This window comes from Balaenoptera musculus, chromosome X (genome assembly GCF_009873245.2).
Source record: "Balaenoptera musculus isolate JJ_BM4_2016_0621 chromosome X, mBalMus1.pri.v3, whole genome shotgun sequence".
NCBI lineage: Eukaryota > Metazoa > Chordata > Mammalia > Artiodactyla > Balaenopteridae > Balaenoptera > Balaenoptera musculus.
In genome coordinates, this window is record NC_045806.1 from 44,642,821 (window position 1) to 44,666,031 (window position 23,211).

The 23,211-nt window shown below is 37.8% G+C and overlaps 1 protein-coding gene across 2 annotated transcripts in view; it reads left to right on the plus strand.

Annotated features, from left to right (window-relative positions):
- MAGED1 (MAGE family member D1) overlaps positions 1-23,211 on the plus strand; it is a 60,364-nt gene that overhangs the window by 15,116 nt on the left and 22,037 nt on the right. The window contains exons 2-3 of one of the 2 annotated variants that reach the window (XM_036839894.1): positions 6,965-7,068; positions 7,184-7,271. The exons of the other annotated variant lie outside the window; for it this stretch is intronic. The gene's annotated coding sequence lies outside the window, so the exon portion shown is untranslated. The remainder of the gene's footprint in view (positions 1-6,964; positions 7,069-7,183; positions 7,272-23,211) is intronic. 2 annotated transcript variants of the gene reach the window in all.

Sequence of the window (23,211 nt, forward strand, 5' to 3'; positions counted from 1 at the left end):
CCAGAATTTCTAGGCCCAAGAATTGGGCCCTAGAATTGAGTGTGGTTGCTCAGCCTTTGAGGCCATTTGAGAATGAAGACGGCTGGGTTAGCATCCTACAATGCTCCTCTTTCTTGGATGGTCCAAACAATTGATCTTAGCAATTAGCCAGGGGTTCTGTGGATGGGCTCTGACTCAGTTAACTCTTCCTCAAACTCAAGGGTCAAGAACCAGAACCAGGAAATGATCAGAGATAATTAGCATCTATGGATAGCAGAATATGAAGACTGGGGTAGTGGCTTAGATGACCCTATGTCTTCGGAGGATCCTTGAACAACCATCTTTAGCCATCTCCAAGGAGGGGGCTGGCTTGTTCCTTTCTTTTCCACAGTCTGTCCCTTAGGGAGTCTTTTCCTTAGGGAGGGCCCTGGCTTGTTTGTTTCTTTCCCAAAATCTCAAAGATTGAGAACCTTGGTTGGTTCATTTCTGTGGCCAGTTAGAAGTGAAGATGGCTGGGTAGGCATTTGGATTGCTTCCTAGAGTCTCATCTTATGTTTGTTTGTTTATGGCACACCTTTAATTTCCTGAATTTTGTAGAAATACACTTGTAGTGATCAAAAATTGCATATGAGTTTATCAACTTTCAGAAAACTGACAAAATGCTTTATATGAAGGTGTGAAATATTATACATATGTATTGTTTTTTAATTTTAAAACTAGTAATGGAATAATAAATAATTCCAAACCTTAATTAAAATTAGTATTTAATGTACTTCTTGGACCTGATTTATTTCACTAATATTAGAGCATATTTAAAATTAAGAGATGCTTATTTCGTATTTTAGTTCACTGTTTCTTTACTTTTTACTACTGTTATTATTTTTGCTTTCTCTATGCATGTTGAGAATTTGAATTTTCAAGATATTGAAAACAGTGGCATATTTATTGTGGTTCTCCACTTGATGTCCTTTCATCCTTTGGCTTCTATTTGTGTCAATCTGTTTAATGCTCTTGGCTGCATTTCCATACATACTCACAAGGCAGAGTTATTCTAGAAAACATCATCCTTCTTTACTACCAGTTGAACACTACAGTGTAGTCCTACAATACAGTTAGTATAGGACCCTGTTATCTTTTACAACATGTTGGGCTCTGCCCTGTATCACAGGGCAAGCCACCTGAGGATGTCCATCTGACAGATACTGCTTGAGTAGCATGTTATGCAGAGGTTTCACATACCAGTGTGTGTCGTTTACCAGTTGGGAATTTTGAGGCCAGGGATGTGGGAGAACCAGCAGGCTCAGGAGAGAACTATTTCATTTATGGCTAGAAGGTGAATGAGGTGTTCTATACATCACTGAAGGGTGTGGTAAGCTTATTTTTCAAGGAGGGGGATCCTGGAGGTCACAAAGGAAAGATTCTAGGTGGGAAGGAGAATAGTGAACTGACAGCTTCAAGAGGCAATGAGCGTGGCTTGCTACTTTTCATTCCCTCTGTTTTCTTGGTTATCAGAAAAATATTTTCCCAGGGCCCTGGTAGACACGAAGTATGAGTGAAGAAAGAGGGAAGTTATAGAAGGTGAGCGAGGAAAACATACATAGTCTGAGAATGTCAGAAGTGCTAGGATACCCGTGGGGAAGATAGATTGATTTCAAGCCTTAGAAAAGTTAGCTAGACCATTAATTAATTAATCAATCAAGAAAATAAGTAAAAAATGTAGTGATATAGATTCTTTGCTGCATAATGAGGACATGTTGTTGAATTAGATATATTTTCTACTGAGTCTGGTGGGTGAGATAGACACAGACATTACAACAGGGAGTGTTATGACAGAGAGACCAGGGTGTGGTGCTTTCATTAGAAATATGGAGGAGGGTATCTCTAACCCCGGGGCTCAGAGAAGGCCTCCTGGAAGGCACCATGGTAAGAACTTAATTTTCCATAGAAGTAGCAGTTAATCTGGCAGTGGCTGAGAATCCTCTGAGTGTGGGGACCAGAGAGCAGGTGGTCATTTAGACCATGTATGGTAGCTGCCTGGGTCTGTCATCTAGCCTTGAGCTTGGGAAGTACCTGAAGAAATGAGCAGTTGAGAGGCCACTCTGATCTAGAAGAGCTAGGGAAAGGGGGCAAATAGAAATAGTTTCATAAATGGTTCAGTTTATGCTATAATATTGATCACCTTAGCCTTCATGGAAGAGCAGCTACTTCCATTTCCCCATGAAATTATCAGTTTCTCTTTATGACATGTTTTTTGCATCTTGTTTAGGGAATTCTTTCTCACCTTGATTTCATAAAGGTGTTTTACAGTATCTTCCTGTAAAATTTTTATAATTTTCTTTTCACAATCAGGTTTATGATTCACTTGGAATTTATTTTTATGTACTGTATGATGTAGAGATCTTAATTTTTTTTTCTGAATGATTAATTGGTGGTTCAAGGACTATTTACTGAGTTGTCTGTTCTTTCTCCACAGATTTATAATGCTGTCTCTATAATATACCAAGTTGTAATGTATGTATATATCTGTTTCTAGGCTTTCTGTTCTCTTCCACTGTTCTATTTGTCTATTTCTATACTAGTATTGCACTGTTAATTACTATAGTTTTGTAATGCATCTTAATATTTGGTAGGGAGAGACCCCTTCCTTAACTCTTCCTCAAAAGTATATTCTTTGAAAAAAAAAAGTATATTCTTTGCCTTTTACTTTTCCACATGAATTTTGAGATAAGCTTAATATGGTCTCTAAGAAACTGAAATTTTGATTAGAACTGCATTTTAGTTATATATTGTAGATACAGAAATGGCATCTTTACAACAATGAACGTGGTTTATCTCTCCTTTTATCTAGGTTTTTTTTAAAATTTATTTACTTATTTATTTTTGGCTGTGTTGGGTCTTCGTTTCTGTGCGAGGGCTTTCTCTAGTTGCGGCAAGAGGGGGCCACTCTTCATCGCAGTGCACGGGCCTCTCACTATCGTGGCCTCTCTTGTTGCGGAGCACAGGCTCCAGACGTGCAGGCTCAGTAGCTGTGGCTCATGGGCCCAGCCGCTCTGCGGCATGTGGGATCTTCCCTGACCAGGGCTCGAACCTGTGTCCCCTGCATCGGCAGGCAGATTCTCAACCACTGCACCACCAGGGAAGCCCTATCTAGGTATTTTTAACGTCTTTGAAAAAAGTTTATTATAATTTTCTCTGCAAGGGTCTCATGCATATTTTGTTAGGTATACTTCTGTGTACTGATAGTTTTTGTTGCTCTCACTAATATTTTTAAATTACATTTTGTAATTCATTGTGAGTGGTATATGGGAATGCTTATTTCTGGTGTATAGTTTTTAGATCCATTCACCTTACTAACCTCTTTCTCTAGATCCAATTGTTTGTTTGTAGATTTTATTGAGTTTTTATATAACATTTATGTAAATCATACTTAAAAGTACATGAATTATACCTGTACAGCTCAGTGAATTATCACAAAGTGGTTTTGGTTTGTTAATGTAATTTGTGAATAACTGTAATTATTTTTCCCTTTCAGTCCTTATACCTCTGTAAGTTGATATCATTGTGTATAAAGTAAAGTAGAATTCTTTTCTGAAGCAATTTCACTTGAGCATCTCTGAGGCCTCATGCTCTAATGAGCTGTGTTTGACACGTAAATACTTTAGAAGTCATCAAAGAAAGGAAATTACCTTTATTTCGAAATTTTAACAGTACTTAATAAAAGAGTCTACAGGGTGGTAGTATTTCAGTTAATTGACTACTGTCCAGGATTTGGTCTTTAGCATTTGTGAAATGCTAAAATGAAACTTGGTGATGAACAAATACAAATTAACTTACTGAGACTAAGATAGGTTCAGAGAGAAAAGCACACACGTCTCACACTAATATTTTCTTGTGGCGAGAACACTCAGGTCCTCTCTCTAGGGTATGTCATTTGGGGTACTTGGGAAGTCAAACTAAGAAAACAGCATGTTGCTTACTGTGAGAGCATCGAGCTAAAGCAAAAAAGGTAGAGTATCTCACAAACATGGAGTCTTTTGTGCAGCTCTGGGTTGTTTGAGGAATACATTTAGATGTTCTACCCTGTCTTCATCACACCCCAAGCAGCTTGAGAGACAGCAAGATGTAGTGAAATAATACTGGACTTTGTAGCCAGTAGACAGGGGTTTAAATCCTAGCTTATAGTGTACTGACCTTAGGGGTTTCATTTTTCTCACTGATGAAATAGAAATCATGACACTGTTCATTTAAAAGAAATATATCCTCTCAAAGTATTTGTTATATAGTAAATCCAGCAGAATCATGGATTTATATTTGTTTATCCATGCCTATGGGTAGAGAGGAAAGTGCCAATGATCTTTTCCTAATTTGTCAGAATGGTCTTAGAAGTATTAATCTGTTTTTAAATATAGAGATGGCAATTTCAGCTTTACCAGATGTATTAGTTTCCTATTACTGCTGTAATAAATTGTGGCAAACATAGATAATAAACACAGATTTATTATCTTGTAGTTCTGGAGGTCAGCAGTCCTAAAATCAAGGTGTTGGCAGGGCCGAGCTCCCTCCAGAGGCTCTAGGGGGAAATCGGTTTCCTTGCTTTTTCTGGCTTCTTAAAGGCTGCCGGTGTTCCCTTGGTTAATGGTCCTTTTCCCTATCTTCAGATCTACCAGTATATCATCTTCAACTCTCTGACTCTGACCTTCTACTTTCATGATCATATCTCCTTCTCTGACTCTCATCCTCCTGCTTCCTTCTTATAGACTCTTGTAATTACATTGAGCCCACCAGTATAATTTAGAATAATCTCTCCATCTCAAGATCCTTAATCATACATGCAAAGTCCCATTTGCCGTGTAAGGTGATATACTCACAGGATCAGGATGTGGACATCTTGGGAAAGCCATTATTCAGTCTACCACACCAGGTTAATGAATTACCAAATAAGATACTTAATTAGAATTACACATTTCTTTTGTGGGTTATTTTCATAGAAATAAGCATCAATTTCTAAAGTTGCAGGAGTCTTATAAAATGCTTTTCTTTAAATAATACTTCTAAGGAAAGATATGTATTAACAGAGAATAGAATTAGTTGGTAGCAGTTATGAATATTCATAAGTCTCCATATTGTAAAAGAGAACAAGATTGACATTCTCATTAAAATTCTCAATTTAACATCTTTCAAATTTAGATTATTTGAAATAATTGTGAAGCAAAATGGTTTCCACCCCTCCAAGGCTGTAGGGAGAGAGTACAGAACCCACATCTCTTTTTGAGTTTCCTTTTGTTGATTGTGAACATTTGCATTTGTAAAGTTAGGCTCTGGAATTTCACTAGCTATTTTTAAAGAAAAAGCAGGTCTGGAGCCCAATTTTGCTTGTAGAAATGGAGAAAGGTCTGAAAAGGATTTTCTGTATTATCAGTGAAATTATATATTTTGTGCCTCGTAAAGTAGTTGTTAAGATTCAGTGTGATCACTTTTACAAAATCCTGACACCTGCTTCAGTGAGTGAGAGCAGTTTGAGTCTCTTACACTCTTCTGTACTTTCCATCTTTTGTCTCTTATTAATTTCCTCTGACTTGTTTTAAATTTTCACAAATTATTTTCCTAATCTCCTGATTAAAGCTATCCCTTGAGTTTTTCATTTGGGGTATTGTATTTTTTTTTAAGTTGATTAGGTTTAATTATGATATACCACTTGTTAGAGTTTCCTGTTGCTTGGAAATATCTTTAAGTTTGTTACTTATTTCTTTATCCATGGTAAAATACTGATTTTATGGTTTGTGTTTGCTAATCCCAGTGTTTGAAGTCTTTTCTGTTATCAGCTGATCCTGTTGATTTGCTTCTTTGTCTAATTCAAGGTTCAAGGATCCCAGGGCAAGTCCTATAGTTCAACCTGAGCTACAAAATGACCTGCTTCCCATTCATCCTACCCCGAGATGGTAGTCTTTGGGGTCCCAGCTTATTGTAGGGAGGGTCTCCTGATAGTTTTCCTACTCTGTGTAGTTCTGGGCTTTATCTGTTTCCTTTGCCTTTCAACGCAACTGAAATATAGAAAGTTAAATTTTGGGGGGATTGCCTCTCTGCTTATATTTACTTCTCTAGGTTCCCCTTTTCCCATGGTGTTGCTCTGATATTTCCATATTTTTATTGCCCTGTCTTTTTGTTGTTTTCAAATAGTTGTTACTTCTTTTTCACCAAGATTTTTTTTAGTTGTTTTATCATGAGGGTTTGTCCAAACAAGCTGGGGGGCAGAACTAGCAAATTTTCCTAGAACTCTTTCATTTTCTTTTGAGATTAGGTTTAGGCTCAGAACGTCTCATTACCTTTTGGGTTTTTATTTTCTTTATTTTATAGAGGAAAGATCTGTTGGCTGAGGAAATATGTACAACCTAAAAGTAGGGAGTTAAGTTTGATTCGGGGACCTTACTAAGGGAGGAGACAGGGTATATAGGAGTTCTTTGCTGGAAAAAAATGTAGTCGAACATCAAAATATTACTGCTAATCACAAAAATAGACATCTCAAGTTAACGATTTTAGTACTTTTCTGTGTATGGGAAGATGCAAGAGTCTGGGCTCAAATTATTCCTTAGATACGCATCTTATAACTGTCTAGGGCCAGTATCCCCAGCACAGAATGCTTCCTGTTTTTCTCCATCGTGAATTCCCTTCAGGGCGCACCATGCGGGAGGGGTGGGGGGCGGCTGCAGTGGCTGCTGACTTGATGGCTGGCAACATTTGTTGTTTACTGGAATGGCAGGCAACACTCCCTTTGCACACATCCAGTGCTCAGAAAAGTAAGGATATTTGCCCAAGGTCCAATAGCAAGTAAGAAGTAACATTGGGATTTTAGCCTTGCTCTATTCAACCCTGAAGCCTATGTGCTTAACCAATTCAGTGCACTGTAACCTTTGGATTCCAGTGTTTTTTGTTCCTGGATTATGGAACAAATCCATGGAGAGTAAATGACTTGTGTTTTTCTTATCAGGTTTTCATCCCTCAAGGTCAGCGCCCTCTCCGTGGCTCTTGGGAACACAAGCATTTCTATGCCTCTTTCACAAGACCTTTGCCTGGTTCTAAAACATCTAATAAGTAAGAAACCCCCTTCCATCACCCACCCCCCGCCCCCGTACCCTTCAGAACTGAATTTAGGGACATGCAGTACCCCAGCTCTAACCACAAACTTTTATTTCCTTTTCAACTGCAGGATTTTCCACATCAAAAGACCAAAATAAATTCCCAGCTGAATTTGGAAAGAGCTAAGGACAAAAGAACCCAGAAAGAAATCCTCTTAGGTGAGCAAAGGAAGGCAACTGAGGTAGGGAGGGACTTGTGAACTTACAGCTTTATTAGATAGTGTTAGGATAGTTTTGGAATTTTGGTTGGTGAATGCCCACAAGGCCCCTTTGCATGGTGGAAAACACAGGAGCTTAAGAGCCAGGCATACTTGAATTGGCTGTCAGTTCCCCTACTTACTAATTCTAAAATATTGAGTAACTCAGTTTCCCTCTCTGACCATCAGTTTCTTCATCTATACATTTGTAATAATAATACCTATCTCTCAAGGTTTCCATGTGAAATATAGTATTTCAGTGAGTGTTTGTGCTTGGTATATGCTTACTAAACAGTTGTAGTAGTTGTTGTCTTTATTGTTGCAACTGTAGGGGCGGGAAAATTTTCCCTTCTTCCTTTATAGGTCCCTTGACTGGTCTAATAATTAAACTGACATAAGACAGATTAACAGGAGAAAAACAAATTTAATTTTGTATGTACAGGAGTCCCACAAAAATGTGAGACTCAAGTGATCAGAGCAGAGAGCTGTTATACCTTGTAGATTAAAAAAACAATGTATTTGTGAAGAATCGACAAGGCAAAGGGGTTTGGCCTAGAAGTAGTAAATAGTAAAGAATTAACAAGGTTTGTTTGTACAGCCTTCTCGGGCCCTAAATTCCCTATCTCTGGTGATAAGGATGCCTTCTACCCTTCTGGTACAGGGAGGATATCTTTCTCTTGAGAAAGTTTTCTCCTGCTTTCAGGGGGACAAAGGAGTGTCAGAGTATTGTTCTTGCACCAGCTGGTTCTCAAGTACCTTTAATTCAAAATAATCAATATGCCAACATGGCATATTTTGGGGTGACATATTCTAAACCCCTATACCCCTCTCAAACTCTCCATCTGGTGGGTGCCATAAAATCAGGCAAAAGAGAATCTTTCTTTTCCTATTTTCTTTTTGGTTACCTTTGTGTTAGCATGCCCAGTTACTTCTCCCTTCTCTATTGCTTCCCCTTCTTCAGTGCCCTGAAAATGAATCTCTTGCTGTCTCCCTTCTTCCAAATCCTTGCTTTTCTCTCTTAGTTCTACACATTCAACACCTCCTTTGTTCAGGTCATCTTCCCATTTCCACTCAGTTGAATCTCTTTCGTTGTCTCTGCCATTAGCCTCCAAACAAACTAGTCATCCTCACATCACTTTGCTTCTCCACGTCCCTCTCTCCCTGAGTTGGGAGGCCACCTAAAAATGAGACAAAGCCATGAAGTCCCTAGACCTTAGTTTTCTGACTAATTTTCTTTCTACCTCATTTTGGCAGCTTCATTTCATCAGGTAAAAGTTATATGTGTTTTTTCTGTCTATTCTTTGTTTGCTTATGCATATCTTTATCTTTTTTTTTTACATACTTTGTATTATAAAGGTAGACACATGCTCATCGTGAGGATTTTGGAGAACAACAAAACTTTATAAGGAAGGAAATAAAAATTGTCCATTTCATTACCCAGATATAAATCGTATTAACTAATTGATATATTTCTTTTGAGTATATACAATTTTGTATCCTGCTGTATTAGTTTGCTAGGACTGCCATAACAAAGTACCACAGGCTGGGTATCTTAAATGGCAGAAATTTATTTCCTCAGAATTCTGAGGCCTAGAAGTCTAAGATCAAGGTGTTGACTGGGTTGGTTTCTTCTCAGTCCTCTCTCCTTGGCTCGTAGATGGCTATCTTTTCCTCCCTGTGTCTTCACATGGTCTTCCCTCTTTGTGTCTCTATGTTCTAACTTCTTCTTATAAGGACACCAGTCATATTGGATAAAGGCCTACCCTAATGATCTCATCTTAACTAAATTACCTCTTTAAAGGTCCTATATCCAGATACAGTCACATTCTGAGTTACTGGAGGTTAGGACTTCAACATGTGAATTTTAAAGGGACACAATTCAACCCATGATTTCTCCTCTAAAACCTGCTTTCTTTAAAAATTATCTCACATGAGAATCTCCCTTGTCAGTAACAATTTTGGGCAACATTTTTGTTGCCTGCGTAATATCCCATCATAAGAGTATACTGCAATTTATTTAACCATTTCCATGTTTTTGGATATTTTGTGTGTTTCCATTTTTTCACTAATATAAATGCTTCAATGAATCGTTTTGTACATGAATCTTTATTTGCATATCTGACCATTTTGTTCGGTAGATTGTTTAAAGAGTAATTACTGGCTCAAAAGGTACGACTATTCTCTGGCTCATAATTACACACTGGAAAGTTGTTTTCTAGAAGTTTTTACCAGTTTACATTCATACCAGCAAGGACAACAGTCAAACATGCACTCATATAAACTGCTTGGTGAGAATGAGAGGAACAGTTAATCTCACATGGTTGTTTCAATTTACAGTTATTGATGACTGATAAGGTAAAATATTTCATGTATTTATTTTTTATATTTCCTTTTTTGTGACTGGTTTACTTATGTTTTTTGCCCATTTATGTTTGAGGATCTATCATTTTAGATGATAAGGTTATGACTAAGAGTAGGATCTATTTCAATGAGGGAAATCTCAGAAAAAGCCAAATTCCAAAGAATATTATGGATCCAGAATCCAAGAACAATTGGTCAGAGTCTTTTCTGTGGAGAAGACTTGGCATGTGATGACATAGGCTGCAAGAAGACTTGGCAGGGAAGAATCTAACATATTCCTTTCTCCAGGCAAGTCTGTTGCGGGCACAATACTGCCACTTATAAAAATAATCCTACTGAAGAGAAAGGCTGAGAGTGCATTGGCTGAGAAAAGGCTGAGCTAGATGTCTGTTATATGAGGAAAGCCCCTAGGAGAAAGAGCATAGAGATATGGTTCATAGGACTATGACTCTGCAAAGTTTTTAGAATGTGTGAGACACTGGGAAATTTTTGATGCACAGAAGCCCTACATGTATGATTAGTGTCTAAAAGTCTTTTGTTAGTGTTCAAGGTTGATGCCTCAGAGTACTCTAGTAGAGAGAAATCCTGTGAAGGTAATGAATATAAAGGAATTTTTAGTCATGAGGCCAATCTTAATTTGACATCTGAGGATTCACACCTGAGAACTTATTAATATGGCTGTAAAAATGTGGGAAGGCCTTCAGGCAGAACTCGGTTCTCTTTCAACACCAGAAGTTTCATAGGGTGGGGAAACTTTCCCAATGTGAAAGAAATTGCAGTGAATAATCAAGGTTTTTCCACCATATGAAAATGCATAGTGAAGAGAAACCCTATGAGGGTATTAACTGGGAGAGACTTCAGGACAAGCTCAGACATTTTCTTTTGAAATATGAGAGAGTTCCAAGGGAAGAAAAACCTCTATGGTTGCAATGCCTGTGTGGAAGGCTTTTCAGATCTAGCTCAGATCTTATTAAGCCAAAAAAGAATTCATGGTGCAAAGAAAGCTTATACATGTAATGAATGTGGGAAAGGGGTTTTGTTGATATGAGTCCTTATAGAATATCAGAAAATTCATAGTGGAGATGGAAGGAGATCCTTGTTTATCATCTGCAAATTCATAGTGGAGAGAAACTACTAGAATGAATAAGCCTTCAATTAGAGGCTAAGTCTTATCTATCATTAAGTGATTCATAAAGGCAAGACCCTCAATGTATGTAAAAAATATGAGTATGCTTTCCTTAGGATTTAGCCTTATTTGGTATCAGTGAGTTCATAGTGCAGTGAATGTAGAAAGGCCTTCAATTTGAAGTGTAATCTTGCTCAGCATTAGACAGTACAGGTATCTGATTAATGTAATGCTGTGGAAAGGTCTTTGTGAGAAAAATCAGATCTTGGTAAAAATGAAAAAAAGATTCATAATAAAAGTTAATTAAAATACTTTCCATTTATTGCATATAATTATACACCTACCATGTATACTACTACTATAAGAACTTTACATAGTTTGTTTAATCATTTAATTCTTGGAACAGTCGTATAATATAGGAACTCTCATCCTTGTTTTACATGTGAAGAAACCAAGAAAAAGAGATGGAAGAATTTTCCCAAGGTCACACAGCTATCACTGGAAGAGCCAGGGTTTGAATCCTAGACAGTTTAATTATTCTGGGTTTATACTGGCAATGTGTAAATCTTCAGAGATTTGTTAGCCTTTATTCATCATTAAGTGATTCATTCCAGAAATCACAATTCACTCTTCAGTGCAGTGAGTTTTGGTAGCCTTCAGTCAGTTTTGGAATCTGGTAAATACTCCCAGAAACTCCACATTGAGCTCCAGAAAATGGAGTAAAGGTTATAAAGAGTTTATCGCTTTGAATAGGGATCACCTCCAAACTTGAAAGATTTCATTAATAACTGGATTCTCTTCTCAAATGTTCACCATAACCACTTCTCATGGTGTAGGCTCTGAAATTGGCTAGGTCAGTTTCATCATCACGAAATACGGGAGAATTGTCCAGTTCTAAAAAAGACTGAGTAAGAATGGAGGCCAGACAGATGTGTGTGCTGGAAGCTTCAGGAAAGGTTCCAGATCATTTTAGGAATTATAACCAGAAAAGCCAAAATAAACCGAGAAAATCTAGCCGATAAGAAGTGGAGAAACTAGGGTATATGGAATGATTTTCCTCCCGGTATGGGTATAGACATAGGTTGCTTGTCTGTCACCCAGTATTCAGAGGAACTACTGCTTGAAATTGCCATAGGAATATTCAGTGCCTTAGCATTGACAGATCAGTGTGACTTCCAGAAACCCAAGGTATAAGAACTCTAATACATTGATTTTTATATCCTCTTACTTTAAGAAGGCAGCATGGGGATTTCCCTGGTGGTCCAGTGGTTAAGACTCTCCGCTTCCACTGCAGGGGGCATGGGTTCAATCCCTGGTTGGGGAAATAAGATCCCACATGCCGCGTGGCACGGCCAAAAGAATAAAAAAAAAAGAGGCAGCATGGTACAGCAGAAAAGTATTTATGTTCTAGAATCAGCTATACCTGGGTTTATTTACCAGCTTAACCACCTTCTAGCTGTGTGACCTTGGTTATATTTAATAAATCTCTCTGAGTCTCATGTTGCTCATTTTTTAGGTCAGAATATTAATACCACAACAAGTTGTAAAGATTCAAGAGATTTTAAGGGTTATAAAGTGTCTAGTGTAGTGCCTGGCACATAGTATACACTTAATGAATGTTTGCTATAATTTTTTTAGTTCTGCCAGGGCCTCAACCCTCTATAATACAGAGCTCCCAGACCCCAGTGTTTTACAGCTGTGTTGAGATATTAATCACTTTAGACCATGAGCTTCTGCTAAGTCATATGGTACCTTTGTGTGAATTGGAATATGGTATCTCTTCCTCAAAACATTTTATTAATACCTGCCAGAAAATTGTCATAATAAATGCAAATATCTATGATGTGCACAGTGTGAATGATACCCTGCAGAATCATGTGATGCAAAGCTTGCACAATCTGCAAATGGTAGGCTAAATAGTGGACCTCCAAAGATGTCTGTCTTAATTCCCAGAACCTGAATATGAACCTGATATGTTACTTGAAATGGTAAAAGGTTAAGGATTTTGAGATACGGAGATTGTCCTAGATGATTAGGGTGGGCCCAGTATAATCACAAGGCTCTTTATAAGAGATAGGCAAGAGGGTCAGAGTTATAGAGAGAAGATATGTGGGCAGAAGCAGGGGTCAGAGAGGAAAGAAGATGCTAAGCTGATGGCTTTGATGATGAAGAAAGGGACCATGAGCCAAAAACTGTAGACTCTCTAGAAGCTAGAAAAAGCAAGGAAATGGATTCTCCCCTAGAGCTTCCAGAAGGAATGCAACCTTGTGAACCCATTTTAGACTTTCGACTTCTAGAACTGTAAAAGAATAAACTTATGTTGCTTTAAGCCACTAAGTTTGTGGTAATTTGTAGTGACAATAGGAAACTAATACACTGTACAGGCAGCCCAATTTGCCTGGAGCTTCCCGGCCAGTTACTTCTGGCAATGAACAGTCTTGTCCAGTATAGCCCCATGTCTGTACCTATGTTATCATTTTGTATATGTGTTATGGTCTTAAGATTTGGAAACAGTGCTCCAATAGATTGTTGTTCCATTTGAGAAAGGAGTTTTTCTCTTCTGTACTTTCCCAGGGGTTCTGGATGCAGAAGGAATGAAGATAAGTTGATCCATTGTTTCTCCAAGTGTGATATGCCTGGTAGCTCAGGTGCAGCACTTTGCTTGTTATCAGATTTCTGATCCTTAGAGAGGAATATTTTCTGACTCAATTGAGGTGAAATTGAAGTATAAATCAGAATACCAATATATGGGGTTTTGTCTCTTCGGATGACAAGATGTCTCTTCAATGGGTAGTGCTGGATGTATACAGACAGAATTTACCTCCTGATACCAGTTTTTGCTACAACATACTGTTGCAAAGAGTGTTTAGGAGATACTCTGCCATTAGTTATGTTAATTCTCCCATGTTAATTCTCTTAGATCAACTCCAGTAATTACTGAGGCACTCCATTGTGACAGCCTACATTCCAGGATAAGAAATAAATTTTATATCTTGTGCCAATTCCAATTGATTGAAATCGGTTTTCATAATATGCTGGCTTGACAATGATTCTGAGGTGCAAGGGGACAATTCTATGGTAGATTACTGATGTCTGCCATAGATAGGAGATTGGCATCAGGCTGGCCTCATATATTACATCCTTATGATGATTCTTTTATTTATTCAGAAACATTTGTTAAGCATCTTCTTTATACCAGGCACTGTGATATATATTTTGAATAGAGAGATGAAAAAGATATGTTCCTGGTCCTAGAGAAGCTGATATTAGTAGAAGAGACACATAAACAAATCTACACAGCGAAATATCACAGATGCTTGATAAAAGTCTATATAGAATACATTAGAGACACAGAGGAGGACATAGTTAATTCTGTTGGGTGGGAGAGCATTCCAGAAAGAAATTAATGCTTAAGTCCTGAAAGGTGTGTAGATGTTGTCAGTTTTAACTGTTGGGGCTGAGAAATAGAAGAGAGTCATTCCAAGCGGTGGTGGTATGAGCAAAGACACATTATATGAAATAACTCAATGTTTTCAGTATATTTATGGTATATTCAAGGTGGTTAGTATACTTGAAACATAGAAAGTGAGAAGGTATTTAATGAGATGAAGATAGTGGCCAGATCATTGAGAGCCTTGAATGCTATACTAAGAACAGTGGGGAGATATTGGGATTTTAGTCAAGGGATTAACAGGATCAGTTTTGCATTTTAGAAATATCCAGTGGATGAGTTTTTTTAAATTAATTTTTATTGGAGTATAGTTGCTTTACAATGCTGTGTCCATTTCTACTGTACAGCAAAATGAATCAGCCACACACATACATATATCCCCTCTTTTTTGGATTTCCTTCCCATTTAGGTCACCACAGTGCATTAAGTAGAGTTCCCTGTGCTATACAGTATGTCCTCATCAGTTGTCTAGTGGATGAGATTTTGATGGATAGACTGGAGAAGACAGAACTGGGTACAGAGAGACCAGTTCAGAGGCTATTACAAAAGAGGAGAGATGTTGAAGCCTGAGTTAAGGCAGTGGGAATGAAATTAGAATACATGTATGTGAAAAATTAAGAACTCAGTGGCTGACTGGAGGATATAGGGAGGCCGATAAGAGGAAGGAATCTAGGATGATCTTCAGTTTTCTTTCTGCCTTGGGTGGTTGAAATGTAAAAGCCATTCCATGAGCTGGAGAACTCAGAATAAGGAACAGGTTTGAGGGGAAAAAATGATGAGTTCAATTTTGAACAGTCAAAGTCTGAAGCACCTTTGGAATGCCCAAGAGGAAGTATCCAGTAAGCAGTCAGGAATTTATTCTTCTGTGAAGCAAGTAGGGTTACAGATAGATTTGGAGGTCATCAAGCGTAGAAGTGGTGGTTTTAATTAAGGTATGAATGAGCTTGCCCCAGGAGAGTGTGTGGAGTGAGAAAAGGTGGGGGCGGGGCAGAATCTCAGAAATACAGGCATTTGGGAGTGGGGATGGGGCAAAAAAGCTAAGAATAAGCAGCAGGAAAGGTAGGAGGGGAACCAGGGGAAATACTACATTCTTCTTGTGCCCTCTTGTGGCAGTCTGAGTTTCTTTCCCAGAATAAATTTCCCCTCTCCTGTCTTCAGTCTCCCCTGTCTCTGACTATCTTGGACCCATAATTTCCAATTCCACTCTACCTGTGAGACTGGGGCTACCAGGTCCTCTGGTGGTCACTTCTCAAGTGTAAAACTCCCCTTTGACTATTGCTACAATTTAAGAACAATTTGGAACACCCACTTCCATAAGTTGCAAAAGAATAAAAGGCAAACATTCATGTAGTGAATGAAGTGAAGGGGCCCTTCATTTTCTACATTTATATGCTCCTCACCTCTTGATCTATTCTGTTGGCCATATTAATTTCAGTAAGTCCCAGTTCTCATCATATCCCTTTCCTTTATAATTAACTAGCTCCCTTTATAATGAAAGTATATTCTATTTTGTATTTTTATTATAGTAAGTATAATGTTTAGATACAATATATTCTATATTATAATAAGGCCTATATATGGCTTAAAAATATGTAGTCATAACAAAAAATAGCAGTATTTAGCTTCACCTCCCCACACTCACCAGGCTCAAATGCCTGAAGTAACCAACTTTGAAATGTGTTAGCTATTTATTTTGGTTTTTATCTCAATAATTCTAAACAATACGGCTATACTATTATTTCTTGAGTTACTTATTTCAGGTATTAGCTGTTGACTTCCCATTATGGTAGATGAAGATTAAACTTTCACTTTTCCTCTCCTACTTCCCTTCTCCATCCTTTTAATATAGTTATAGCATACATTTTTAATGATAACGTTTACATTATTGTGTGTGCATTGTTCACTAAAGAGACCAATAGTGAATTGTGATTACATTTTTCTTGTACACATTTTTATCAATTCTAGATTTAATAATTGCTTTTCACCTGCATTTTTTATATATTACTATCTTTTCCATCTAATCTGTATGTCTGTTGTTTAGTTTTTGTTTTTGTTTGGGTTTTTGCAACATGCTCAAGTAAGTTAGGTTATCCAGAAAATTTATTTTCTGGAAATCCCCTTTCTAGAGCTTTCTTTCCTGTTCCAATCTGGACTATTTCCACCCCCCAACTCCTGGAAACTTTTAGAATTTCTACTTTATCACTGATATTCTGAAATTTCATGGTGATGTGTGGATATTTGTGTATCTATTGTACTGGACACTTGGTAGACTCTTTCAGTGTGTATGTTCTTGTGCTTAAGCTCTGGAAAATTTTATTGCAAGCTCCATAAGGACGGAGATTTTTATCTAATTTATTTCTGTGTCCGCAGTGCCTGGAATAATGCCTGATACATGATAGGCACTTATTATTTGTTGAATGAATGAATTATTATTTACATTTAAAATAATATGAATAAAATAATGCCAGTAAACCCACCAGCCAGGACAAGAAATAGAACATTAGCCATACCTTAGTGCCCCCCCTCCCATGTGCCCTTCTCCAATCACCCCTCCCGTCTACCTCCATCTAGAGATAACACTTCTCCCTGACTTTTGTATTAACAATCCCCTTGGTTTTCTTATAGTTTTATCACCTTATATGTATGTCCCTAAACAATATATTGTTAATTTTTAAAAAATTGAAAAGCACACATCTAATTGCATGAGAAAAGGGTAGTATTGCCCCTGTTAGATAATGTGTCCTAGGAAAACATAGGTTCTGAGTCAAAGGCTGACTTCAGCGTCCCTGAGAATTTAGTAAAGCCATTTCTGGGAAAATTAGTGATTGAGATCATGAAGTTTCGTGTAAAGTTCTTTGCCTGTCTGGCTTTAATTTTTCTATTGTAGATAATTTTTCTTTCTATCTGTAAGCTTGTAAGATGTTTTCTTTATTCTTTGAGTTCAGGAATTTGATCAGGGTATGCCTAAGTATGTTTTATAATGTAAGCTTCATGAAGGCAGGGATTTTTGTCTGTTTTGTTCACTGATATATCTCAAGGGCCTTAGAACAGTGCAAGACACGTAACAGGTCCTTATTAAATGTATTGATTAGATTAACATATAGCACCATAAAGTAATGAATGGATAGGTGAATGGATAAATGAATTAGTCAATGAATCAATCTTGTCTGGAATTCAGAGGGATCATATGGTAGTTCCATTTTTAGTTTTTTGAAGAGCTTCCATACTGTTTTCCATAGTGGCAATTTACATCCCCACCAACAGTGTACAAGGGTTCTCTTTTCTCCACATCGTTGCCAACATTTGTTATTTGTAGACTTTTTGATGATAGCCATTCTGACAGGTGTGAGGTGATATCTCATTGTGGTTTTTTTTTAAATTGAGGTAGAGTTGCTGTACAATATATGTTTCAGATGTACAATATGCTAATTCACAATTTTTAAAGGTTATATTCCATTTATAGTTATTATAAAATATTGGCTATATTCCCTGTGTTGTACAGTATATCCTTGTAGCTTATTCACTTTATACCTAGTAGTTTCTGCCTCTTAAACGCCTACCTCTGTCTCGCCCCTCCCCCTTTCCCTCTCCCCACCAGTAACCACTAATTTGTTCTCTGTATCTGTGAGTCTGTTTCTTTTTTGCTATATTCACAAGTTTGTTTTATCTTTCAGATTCCACGTATAAGTGATATCATAGAGTGTTTATCTTTCTCTGTCTAACTTATTTCACTTAGCATAATACCCTCCAAGTCCATCCATGTTGCTGCAAATGGCAAAATTTCATTCTTTTTTTATGGCTGAGCAGTGTTTCATTGAATGTATATGTCACATCTTCTTTATCCATTCATCTGTTGATGAACACTTAGGTTGCTTCCATATCTTGGTAATTGTAAATAGTACTGCTAATGGATTAGCAGTATTGACCTTGTTGTATTTGGGTCAGTACCACTAGAACACCCAACTATGTGCAAGTATGAAAAGTGTTCTTATGCAAAAGAGGTCACATGTGAAGTCCAGTTCTCACACTGCTTTATTTCCAGAGAACAGTTGGCATTTCTGTACAACACAAATTGTCCTAGGGTAAAAACTGAAAATTCCAATATTTGGGCCTAGTTACCTTGGACACAAATTGTACTCTGAAATGGTGTTATTTCACTAATAAGCAGACAAGCACAGTATTTAAGTTTGTATGCAAGGGCTCAAAAGCTAGCACAAAGCTAGCTAGCAAAAAGAAAAAAAAAAGAAATAGCCAAAATGACTGTTAGAGTATAAATTTCCAGAAAACTTGTTAACAAGAACATCCTATCAGATTAAATTCTAGTTTTTTATTAAAAGGGTTTTTTACCCCTTAAGAAATGGTTCACCGATGTATAATCTGTCTTTCTCTAGTAAGGCTTCCGTACATCTGCATGAATATCTAACTCCTTTCTAGTATTTCACATAAAGATTTGCCACCCTATCCCATGAAAGAGTTCTAAGCAATCTTAAGTGCTAATCAAAAACAAACTCCACCTAGAAACTTGTTTGTGTTAAAAGACGGATAAAGCCAGTAAAGAGAATTTACATGATTTCAGTGGTCTACATCGTGTGGGAATTGTAAGGGATCAATAAATAACACTTGTCTTCCCTGCCTAGGTTCAAAACCAATTAAAATATAAATGTAGGAATCAGATGGAGATCAAAACATCATCTTCATTACTAATAAAGCTGGTTGGAGAAGATGGTTTTAGTGTGGAGTTCCAATTAGTGTGGACCACAGAATTAGGCAAATTTACCCAGACAACTGCAAAACCACAAGACTCCAGGCCAAAGTAGGCGCCTTATTGTATGGCAGGGAGCCAGTCAGAATGCATGTTCACTATAGGCACACAGATTCCTGAAAGGGAAGCAGAGAGCAAGGGCCCAAGCCAAGCCTACTCAGATATTTCTCCTAAACATACTAGTCATATAACTCATTTCTTTTCCCATGGACAGAAAAGCAGGAGTGTTAGTCTAGTTGAAGTTCTTCCACATGGAAACATGAGAAGTAAAGATTAAGCATTCCATCTAACATAGCTCAGTGATATCTTCAGTATTGCCATTTGCTTGAACCTGTCTATCCTCTTCAGTACCAAAAATATCACAATTTTGCTTTTAGCTTCACAAAAAAACTGTTGGGATATTTAAGGAAGACTTAAGTATAGTGCACATAACTGCATAGTTTCATATTAAAGTCATATCAATGGAATATTTAAAAACTCCATCTAAATGCAGTAACAAAACATGAAGAAATGCTTCTTAAAGGCAAATGTACCAAAAGGAATCCATTTACAACTAGCTAAAGTGCGAACACAAAATATTGTAACTTTTGAGCATGGTCTGTTCCTCTACTTACTAAAGCTCTGAAATGAAGCTTCAAGTAAGAAATTTCCCTACTATATCTGCATTCATGTAATACCCACATATTGGGAAAGTATGTGGTATGGGGGCAGGAGAGAAGAGAAGGGAAGGGAAAAAAGAGAGAGAAAATGAGAAAGATTGCAGGGGATGGGCACCATGTGTAAAATTGTGGATGATAGCTGTGTATTTGATGCAGAGATGGGGAGAGTATTGAGTGACAGTGGGATAGTGGGGGTGATGTGAGCAAGGTATGTGTGATCATGGTGGCAATGGGGACGGTGTGAATAATAGTGGAGGATGGTATGAAATCACTGAAAATGAAGTCAGGGGCAATGTGAATGATAGTGACAGGACAAGATCAGAAAGTATGTGATAATGATAGGGATGCAGTGTATGTCATACTGTGGAAGATGAGAATTGTGCATATGTATGGTTGTGTGAAAGAGTAGGGAGGGAGAGAAAATAGTGAGAAAGGACACGATGTTAATGAGACACTGGGATGCTTGTGTGTTTGAAAATGTGGATGGGGCATTTCAAGCAATAATAGGAGGACGTAGACAGTGGGTGGAATGGGGAAAACGTAGTGTGATGGTAGAAGATAGGTACATGGTGGAAGTGATAGGGTTAGTGTGTTTGTATGTTTGAGTGTGTGATGCTGGGGGCAATAAGAAGTGTATCAATTAGTGGGGGGCAGATAGGTACAGTGAGCATGCATGACAATGGGGAATGGTAATACTTATGATAACTTAGAGCATGGAAATCATGAGTGTCTGAGTGGAGTTGTTGAATAAAGTATGTGATGGGTAAATGCAGTTCTGAGTGTCAGTGAGGAATGGCAAAAGAATGTGTGAGAATGGAGGTGATGTGGTTATTGATTGTGAGTGTGTATGATATGGAGATGGCATGAGCATGTGGGAAGGGGATTTTGGAGGATGATGGAGGTTTTATAGTGGGGATGTGGACTGTATGTATGTTAGTGGGTATGGATAGGCACTGTGTGATAGTGTAGGGATTGAGTAATGGTAGATGTGACTGAGTGATGGAGATGGTGTGTGTGATAATGGAGGTTGATTAGAGGTACTTGTATTTGACAGTGGGTGTCATGGTACTGTATGGACACTTGTGTGTATGATAGTACAGGATAGGATAATGTATGTGCAGAAATGGGAGTAATAAAGACAGTGTGTGGGTTAGTGTGATAGTTTGGAGAATTGGGACAGTGTGTGGAGATCATAAATCATAGTCATTATCATATAAGTCATAGAGGGAATCATGTATGAATGAGATAGTGTATTAAAGATTCTGTGTGTGTGTTTGTCAGAGAGAGAGAGAGAGAGATTTCATGTTTTGTGATAGGCATTTGGAATTGCATTTGGATATGAGTAACAGAGATCTGAAAAGTAAGTTGCTTAAAATGACTAGGGGATATCTTTATCTTACTAAAACAAATCCAATGGTATAAAGCCCAGGACTTCCATGATTTCATCAGTGTCTCAGGTACCACATATTTTTTTGTTGTTGTTCCATGATCTTTAGCATGTGGCTCCCATCGGTTGCAGGATGGCTGCTGCAACTCTAGCCATCATTTATATGTTCCAGGTAGGAAGATGAGGAAGAGGAGAGGGCAAAATACCTTGTCAGTAGAATTCATCTCCTTTATACAGAGCTTTCCCCCAAATCCTACCCAACAACTTTCATCTACATCCAGTGGACAGAACTGTGACACATGACCACCACTGTCTGCAAGGGTGTCTGGGAAATATGTTTACAATTGGGAACATTATCACCCATAATAAAAATCAAGGTTTATTTACTAAGAAAAAGGGATGTTGGGTAGGATATAGCCAGTAGAGAAAGAGGTTGAAGATATGGGAGAGAGGGTATAATTAATAGATTAAAATCCCAGAGGTGAGAGGCACAGTATTCAGGGTACAGGAACACTATATGATTGGCACAGTTTGAGTTGCTGGGGATATCATAGTAGGCAAAAATAAACATGTTTTCTCTGCCCTCATGGAACTTCCTGTCTTGTGAAGAAGACAGACATTAATCACAGACCAAATTTTTGTGAAGTTGACACTGCTGTGGAGGGGAAGTATGGGGTTTTGTGAGTAGGTTTAAAGAGGATTTGATCTACTCAGGGAGGTGAAAGATGGAGGAAGTGATGATTGAGCTGAGACTTGAAGGCAGATTCAGAGTTAACTGGATGAAGGATGGATGGATGGTTGGGATGGGGGGAAAGTGTTCCCAAAAGAGGAAACAGCAGCATAAACAAGAGCATTTATGTGCTGTTTGTTTTTAAATTTTTATTTTTATTTAATTTAGAATATTTGCTATTGTTATGTCTTCAAGTTTACTAATCTTTCCTAGTTAATTCCATCCAGTGTATTTTTTCTTTCAATTATTCTGCTTTTTATCACTAAGCCTGTGATTTGCACCTTATTAAATATATCTCATTTCTCTACTTAACATGACCATTCTTTTTTCTAGCCTTTTGGACATATGGAACATAGTTATAATAACTTTTTTAATGTGCTTGTCTGCTAAATATAGCATCTGTGTAAGTTCTGGGTCAGTTTGGATTGATTGACTTTTTTTTTCCTCCTCACAATGGGTCCCATTTTTCTGTTTCTTTGTATGCCTGAGTTTGTTTTTTTTTTTTAATTGCATGCCAGGCATTATGAACTTTACTTTTTGGTAAAATTTTGGTGTAAAGGTTTACGTTTTGATGCTATTATTGTATTATTATACATCTTCTTGAGCTTTATTATGAGAGAAGCAGTTACTTGGAAGCGGTTAAATCTTTTTCAGGCCTTGCTTTTAAGATTTATTAGGCAGGACCACAGCATTGTTCTGCTAAATGATCCCAGCCTACTGAGGCAAGTCCATCTGAATACCCCATGCCTCAGGAATTGAGTTTTTCTGCTCTGGATGGTGGGAACAGGCATGATCCCCAGACCTGTCTGAGCTTCTGACACTGGTTCCCTCTAACACTTTCAGGTGGTTCTTTTCCCAGCCTTGGATAATTTCTTTATATGCATTCACTAATCAGTACTCTCCTGAATATTTTATGGCAATCCTTCAAAGGTCTCTGGAGTTCTCCCTAAGTGCAGTGCTCTCCTTTTTGGTATTCTGTTCTCTGAACTCCAGCCACCTTGGTCTTTCTGGTCTCATCTCTGTCACCTAAACTGAGTGAATCCTCTGGACTTTGACTGCATTCTCCCTCATTGCACCACAAACTGGAAACTCCCCCAAGTTTTAAAGGTTCACCTCATTTTCCCTCATCTCTCAGGGATCACTGGTTTTCATTCCCAGATGTCCAGTGTCTTGAAAACAGTTATTTCACATTTTTTGTCCTCCCTTTTTTTAGTATTTTTGTCAGGTTGGAGGGTAAATCGAGTCTCCAGCTTGCCTCTTAGGAAGCTATATGGTGGAGACTTGTTTAAGAATTCTTTCCTTTCTTGTCTTTCCATTTTCGTTTCCATTTCCTTTTTCTCTTCTTCTTTACTCTTCCTCTCCTCTCCTTTGAGCTGGTTGGTTTCCTCATTACTGCCAAGTATCAGATATAAGTGATAGCTGTACT